The sequence below is a fragment of the Schistocerca piceifrons genome, chromosome X, assembly GCF_021461385.2.
Source record: "Schistocerca piceifrons isolate TAMUIC-IGC-003096 chromosome X, iqSchPice1.1, whole genome shotgun sequence".
Taxonomy (NCBI): Eukaryota; Metazoa; Arthropoda; class Insecta; order Orthoptera; family Acrididae; genus Schistocerca; species Schistocerca piceifrons.
In genome coordinates this window covers 554884319-554892548 of record NC_060149.1, presented here as the reverse complement: position 1 = coordinate 554892548, position 8230 = coordinate 554884319, and the positions used below count along the sequence as shown (strand labels likewise).

Here is an 8230-nt window from a genome sequence, read left to right as displayed (position 1 = left end):
CACGGTCTACCCGACGGGAGGCTCTAGTCACACGACATTTATTTCTTTATTTTACTGGTATGAAAGTTGAAGATACCACACTGTGTAAAGGTTACCTCATCTGTCAATAGGATGGATGACACAAATCCTGGTTGCCTGGTGAAGACCAGCGACAAAACTATTCCTGATTTGGAAAGTCTGTCACTAGTAAACCCTGCACATTCTCTAAGTGGTAAGGGTAGTAGTAATTGTCATGGAGAATATTTCATACGATCGTCTGGCTTACCATGTACTGGAGGGCCAACTGCCTGGTACTAACACAGCGGTCGCCTTCCACAGTGTTAGTCACATTTTCCTCCAAGTCTAGTGTCCGAACATTTCGGATACGTCCTTCGTGATTTCCTTCTTCCTAAAACAATCCTGTCTCAGACAAAAGGCGAAACACTGTTGCAAACATTGAATGCTGTGGTTGTTGTCGGCGGGGATAGCTCTCCTGATACAACCTTTCTGTCCGCCGCCCATTGTCATTTGCCTTTACAAGACATATAATCCTCAAACCATGCAGTAGAGTGACATGTGTGCTGTGTCACAGGGGGCGGTGGTATTCTTAATAAATTACCAGTTGAATTTTATTTCTCTGGATACAACTACTGCGGAATAAATCCGTAAAAGCGTCTAGCTCATGGTGATGAAGGAATTAATGTAATGAATGACACTCGCAAATAGCACGATATTATTTATGCGACAAATAAAGATCGTCGTGCTGCAGTTCCAATTTTGGCTGATGAAGCTAGGAAAATACATAGAAGAAAGGACACAGGCATAGCACAATGTGTTGCAGCATTCGTAGTTGATAGGGAAATGTGGGCAACGCTTAATTTTGGAGCCAAAATAAATTTCAAACAAATTATAAATCCACGTCGCATAAATGCAAATCGTGCGCTAAATAAAAAAGCCCTTGAAATTGTTTTAAAAACAATTGCATCCAAGCGGCGCAGGCGTCAGTTAAAAGTGCTGTGAAGCAGAAAGGAGGAAGAAGAAGAAGTCAAGATAAAATGCCAAGGATTCTATCAATATCGAAGACTTCTGGTGGAATCTGTCCATTTCTAATTCCAATGCCATCAGCAGGCAGTTCTTCGGTTGTAGAGCTTCCGTCATAGCTCGAACAGTGAAGAATGCTCGAAATGCAAGGGAGCCACTACAGGAAATCAAAAGTCATAATAGGGAATGGAGGCAACAGCTATCTATAAATGGCTGTATTTAAATGTGGAAATACAAGGAATACAGGATTGTCAATTTAGGTGTATCGGGAGGACTTGGCAGTGGCTGGAAATACCATCTACTACTTTAATCTATATGGCGATTTAAGACAACTTGAAGAATTGCGCCAATACTTTACTGACAGCAACTAGGTGTTCTACAGTTTTTAACACTAACAAGATTAACAATTCATATCCCTGCGGTCATATATGTCTCATTTTTCTCCTGACGAACGCAGCACTACTTTGATTGAGGTTTAGACGTGATGTCATACTCTCTTACTTTAAAGGAGCACTCCTCGGTATTAAGAGTGAACTTAATTCCCCCAATAAACTGAAGTAAGGAGGAGTGGCGTATTGCTTGGATCGGTCGGGAAACATATAACGGCATACCTAACATCACCGAGGCGAACAATAAAATACATTTAAGAAGTGCTGAAGTTGTGGGGAAACCTGCTGGCTCATATGATATTAATTATTTGGAAGCTTATATAATCAGTTTGTACAAGGCTTTTAGTTATGTGCAAACATTAATATGCTTAAAACAGAGAGTCGCTGTAGGACAACAAACGCTTCATGTGTGCAGATTGGCTACGGGGGAAGGAGGGAGGATAAGGCCATTGCATGAGTGCTGGATGCTGGCGTCATCAATTCCTGGAGTGCTGATGCTGATGTCAGCGATTTGAGCCAGAAACTGCAATGACCATCCACTCATAGTTACAGAGAAAAAACATGCACTTTGGGTAAGTCCAGAGTTCAAAGGCAACATTCTGGTTTGCAGACGTAAAACAACTACGTTAAGCAATCCGCAAAGAAAATGATGGTGATAGCGATCGCGGATTGTCAAGGCCACATAATTTGTTACATGAAAAAATCTGTTGATCGCAAAAGAGTGATGTAGGATTATAGCAATATAAGTCGAATTGTCGAAATTTTGTCAGACTAGTTTCTGACTTCTTTATTTTAGTAGCGGACGTCTTATGAAGAAGAAATACCGAAGACAAAAATGCCTTGTGAATCGTTCAGGTGCAGTGTTTCCATATTCGTTCATACACGAAGTCTTAGGATAAGTAACCGGTGATTGTTTGAATTGATAAGTGTGACTAGGGCCTCCCGTCGGGTAGACTGATAGCCGGGTGCAAGTCTTTCGATTTGACGCCGCTTCGGCGACTTGCGTGTCGATGGGAATAAAATGATGATGATTAGGGCAACACAACACCCAGTCCCTGAGCGGAGAAAATCTCCGACCCAGCCGGGAATCGAACCCTGGCCCTTAGGACTGACATTCTGTCGCGCTGACCACTCAGCTACCAGAGGCGGACAATTGATAAGTAATAGGGTCGTTTTCAGCTGTTCGTCGTTTATACGTCGACCTTGAAAAAATATACAGCCAACGGCCTTGCCGCAGTGGATACGCCGGTTCCCATCAGATCACCGAAGTTAAGCGCTGTCGGACGTGGCTGGCACTTGGATGGGTGACCACCTGGGCCGCCATGCGCTGTTGCCATTTTTCGGGGTGCATTCAGCCCCGTGATGCCAACTGAGGAGCTACTCGACCGAATCGTAGCGGTTCCGGTCAAAGAAAACCATCATAACGACCGGGAGAGCGGTGTGCTGACCACACGTCCCTCCTATCCGCATCCTCAGCCAAGGATGACACGGCGGTCGAATGGTCCGATGGGCCACTTGTCGTGAGAGGTAACACATGAGGATGCAGGATATGCGTGACGTACCGTTGTGTCGTCAGATTTCTCTCTGTCACTACCATCCGTAACCTGAGGCCCTACTCGATGGCTCCCGATATCACCACGCCAGGAGTAGCACCGGTGAGCCTCCACAAAACATTGTGACCTCCCCCGAGGTCGCCGCCATACTACCTGTTGATGGTCAACAAGGGTAGTGTAGAACCGTGGATCATCGGTGCGACGCCACTGATCAGCAGTCCGTGCGTCCCGGTAACAGAACCACTCCAAACGCAGCCGTCTGTGTCGTGGAACTGCAGCCTACGCGTGGGTCAGTAACTCCCCAGTCTGGGCTCTGCTAGTCTCCGAACAAAGGTGGAGGATGACATAGAAGGTTGCAGCGAGTCCATTACCTGTTCTCTAATTCCAGGTGCAGATGTGGAGGGTTACGAGGTCCTTGGCGCGATCAAGCACGGTCGGCCAGAACCTGAGTATGCCAGCCCTCATGTTCCCACGCAGAATAACTTCGGAGCACTGTCACATCCAATAGCCCCACAAATCTGGATATTGCCCGATTCCACCAGCCAGCTAAACGGATACCCTCAATGAGGCCTCTTCAAGTGCTGACAAAGCTGTCTCAGACGATTATGTGGCATCTACGGTTATTTTTTGGCATCCTTCACAGTTATCACTAAAAATCTAACGCTATTTACGCACCTTCTATATCCTCTCAGGCCTGGTAGCAACACTGAAGATGGACAATACTACTGCAGTCTGTTGGCCTTTTTACCTACCACAGAGAGTCACAACTCTAATCATTTACGTTCTCGCCACTGATGTGTATGTGTACGAAGTTACATTGACACACGACCGCGTCTTCTGTTTGCTTTACTTTTTTGTCAGGCATTGTGTATAAAACTGAATTACGAAATCAATTTTACTGCATAATCTTGGCAGGTGCTAGCTTATACATACAGTAAACTGTGAAATGATTACATCCTCGAGGGCCACAGTAACCGATTGTGAACATAAAGTGTTGGTTAACTATTAGAGGATACAGTGATATGTTGTTTGGAAACAAGAAATTTCGTGTTCTGGCAGCCATTTTACACAACAAAACAGCAGTGAAAAATTTAATTTTTCCGAAACCTAGCAATCTTCACGCTTTCACACCACATCATAGATCGGATTTCAAGTAAACACTGTAGGAAAAGAGGCAACTAATTGAAACAGGTCAGGCTCAAATAGGATATATGAATGAAATATACATCTCTTGTTCGATCTCAACACCCTACGACGCGGATACGGAAAGTCACTTATGATATCAAACTGCTGCCAAACAAAGCCACAATAATGTTACATACCTATTCCCCGTTTGGCTCCATTCCATGTAGGAATGAGCTGTGTGAAATTTGGGCTCAGTAGGATAGGGCAAAGTGGTACCACTGGTCCTTCAAAATCGCAGAATCCAGAAAAATTAAAACCAACTTCGTAAAATATTACTTATGCAAGTCAGAATCATTCACTATCTAACCCTAAAGCGTTTTCACTTCACAGGTCACACTGCTAAGATGACATATGGGGTCAGACAGCCAAAGACAGATAGAGAGAGGGCAGGGCGAGCTGAGCCATTTCTCTTTTATGACCCAATTGCTAATAGTACTGATGGCAGATGCTCAAAAAGGAGGGGGAGGGATACCTTACAAAAGGGCCGGATTTTCTGAACTTTAATTATGTAGTACGTAAGTGGTTTGCTGTGTAGAATCCAACTTTTGATCCCGAGAAACTTGCACTAATCTGATGGGAAACGAAAAACCGTGATATTTTGGTATTAAATTTTGTTTATATGTTTTTTCATTACGTTTTACGAAAAAAAGAACTCAGACCTTTATTGTAGAGCGTTATTTTTCCTACAATTTATACCGATCAAACAACTTTTTGTACCAGATACTTAACAAGATACAGAGCTTCGAAGGAACGCCAAATCGCCTAAAAATTCAAAAAAGCGCGCCTTTTGCACTATAACTTTAATTTACAATATTATCTAAAAGAATAATGGTACCTGTCTCGATCGGTCAACGTTTATCAGCCCAAAGAAGCCCCATTCCCTCCTATCAGTATTCAGTGGTGCTTGCGTTGGAGGGTTGGGTGGCCATGTGGCTTGATGTCCTTGGCAGATCTGAAGCGGTCGGTTCCCTCTCTGCCTTGGCTTCTGTTAACAATGGGATTTCTTTACATCATACAGTGGCCCTACTCCTGCTATAGGGATTCAGCATTTTCGCATGTGTGCCCTAATGGTTAACTTTATTACAGCTGAACATATGTGGAATTGGAACCTGCACGTCGAATGTCTAAAAGAAATGAATCCATACTGCACTGAAAAAAAATCGCAACTCCAAAAAATAATTAATGTAGAATAAAGAAATTTCTGGAAGAAATCTGTCTAGGTAGCATTTTTAAGTGAATAACACTGCAAGATCACAGACTAATGTGAGCGCGAGATAAACCATTGCAAATGTGAAATTGTGCTACATTAATAACAGGTGTAGCCGCCAGAATGTTGAATGCAAACGTGCACGCATTGTGTTGTACAGGTACCGGATGTCAGTTTGTGGGATGGAGTTCCATGCCTGTTGCATTATTTTCAGATGTAAAAACACGCCTACTAACTTTCGTTAATGTCGCAAACTCCTTCTTGATGTTGCGAAACTTTTCCTTCAGTATTATGCAGTAGATCATGTCGACTATGCTAACATGGCATATCTGTACTGTCAGGTCATTATCAGCCAAAAAGACATAACCGGCCCTCCAGAATTTCGAAAGCTCACTGCTGAAGACTGCTTCTGCATTTATTGTACTGAAAAATTCTGATCATCATCTGACCAGACATCAGGTCTTCACTGAGGTACGTTCAGGAACATTTAAATAACACTTAGGTATAGGACCTTCCGGTGTAACTAGAATTCTGTGCACATCCACCATTCCTTGACACTAAGAAGATAGTGCCACTTAGCACAGGAGGAATTGGTCACCAAGAGGTGAACTATTAATTAGCGGTGGTACTGGATTCAGTTGCATGAAAAATATGTCGCGAGAAAATTTAAAAGATGTGAAGTTCAAAAAGTAAGGAATAAAGTTGTTAGTCCAGCCTCAGTTGTGAGTACCCTGAAAATTGCAGACAGAGAAGGTGCAGTTAATCCTCTTACTCTCTTCCGAGAAGTTTTCATTAAGAAGCACTCTGAAAATAGCCTTAATGAACTGTTCAAACCTGAGCTGCACTCCTTCCGATGCGTCTTTTCGCTGAGGTCGGTGTCCGGTAGAGTGAAAAGCCAGTGTTGCATGCAGCGTTCACTCCGCTACACGAAGAAGTGGACCTTGGGATACACAAACGTCCAATAATTGATGCTGGATACTTTTTACATAATGTTTTATGGGGTATGACAACAACAGCCACGTTCGAGTCAGTGAACAACATTTACGTAGACTATGTGCAAAAACACTTACGATATGATGCTATAGCATTTTTTGAATGGTATCGTAGTGATATCCATTACCAAAGCAATAAAGCAACGCGGACTTTAGTGCACTCACTCACAAACTTGGTCTTCTCCACAACAACAGCCATTAGAAGGATTTTCTTTATCGAATGATAGCAACAAAGGTAACATCATTTCGCCGGCCGGAGTGGCCGAGCGGTTCTAGGCGCTACAGTCTGGAACCGCGCGACCGCTACGGTCGCAGGTTCGAATCTTGCCTCGGGCATGGATGTGTGTGATGTCCTTAGGTTAGTTAGGTTTAAGTAGTTCTAAGTTCTAGGGGACTAATGATATCAGAAGTTAAGTCCCATAGTGCTCAGAGCCATTTTTGTAACATCATTTCAATGCTGTTGACTGAAATGACAGCAAAGGATATTGTGGTCAACCAAGCAATAGAAGATTTCCATGTGATAAAGATGAACACCACTATATGTAAGACTGCTGACTTAGAAAGTGTTACCACCATAGGCGAAGACGAAGATATCATGGTTTTGCTGACAGCATTACTCTCTACTCATAATACACCTATTTCCAGAAGAGTGAGAGGGGTAATACTCCCAGCATTCCATACTGTCATCATCCTGCAAATTTAATCCACAGGTTATTCTTCCTATCATGCAGCAAGCAGGAGTGACACTGTTTGAATCCTACTTGACAACGGAATAAGAAATTTACGGAAAAGACCTCTTCCCTGTCTGTACTGCTATTTTCAAACAGCGCGAAAATTTATGAATCATGGTTAAGGTTTCTTGTGTTATCGTGCAACAGAGACATAAACAGAGATATACTAAACGACACTTGCTACTGAAGATTCTATAAATCTGCGGCTAAACCCAAAACTGGCAAGACTGCCACCTATTCCCAAAAATGTCCAGTGCCATTCTTTTCGTACCCAGCTTCAAGTACAAACACGGCTGGGTAATGAAAAGATACCTTCCGTTTTGGGCTGGATGCTAGCAAGAGGAAATGATTCACGTAACAACAACGAAATATGCAGCTGCAGTCTCCTTACAGAAAATCATTTTGTTGCAAATGTAAGAAAGAGTGTATCGTGGGGGCCTGCAGCTTCAAAACAGAAGGATTGCGGTACTCTGCCATTGGCAAACATTGTTGAGGCCATGCATGAGTGAATTCAAACTTCAGAAAAGTTCTCCTGTGAAACTTGCAAGACTAGCAATGGTACAGCAATGAATATTGCTTAGATAGCTCATTCGGTAGAGCATTTGTCCCCGAAGGGTGGCACCCTCTCAAATATCACAAAACGTGCTTCCCTTCTTTGATCTTTTTCCATGTCCTCCGTCAATCCTATCTGATGCGGATCCTATACCCCGCAGCAATACTGAAGAAGAGTACGGACAAGCATAGTATAGGGAGTCTCTTTTGTAGATCTATTGCATTTTCTACGCGTTCTGCCAATAAATATCAGTCTCATGTTCGCTTTCCCTACAACATTATCCATGTGATCGTTCCAATTTAAGTTATTCGTAATTACAGCCCCTAAGTATTTAGTTGAATCTACAGCCTTTAGATTTGTGATTTATCGTGTAAACGGAATTTAGCGGATTCCCTTTAGTACTCATGTGGATGACTTGACGCTTTTTATTATTTAGAGGCAATTGCCTCTTTTCACAAAATATAGATCTCTCGTATAAATCATTTTGTGATTGGTTTTGATCATGTGATGACTTTACAAGACGGTAACTGACAGCATCATCCGAAAAAATCTAAGAGGGCTGTTCAGATTGTCTCCTATTTTACTCGATAACTTTCCGTC

General features: G+C 42.8%; 1 pseudogene; it reads left to right on the top strand.

The window, feature by feature from the left end:
* Positions 1 to 2627: 2627 nt before the first annotated feature.
* On the top strand, positions 2628 to 2745 carry LOC124723535 (annotated as a pseudogene).
* The last annotated feature ends 5485 nt before the right edge of the window (positions 2746 to 8230 follow it).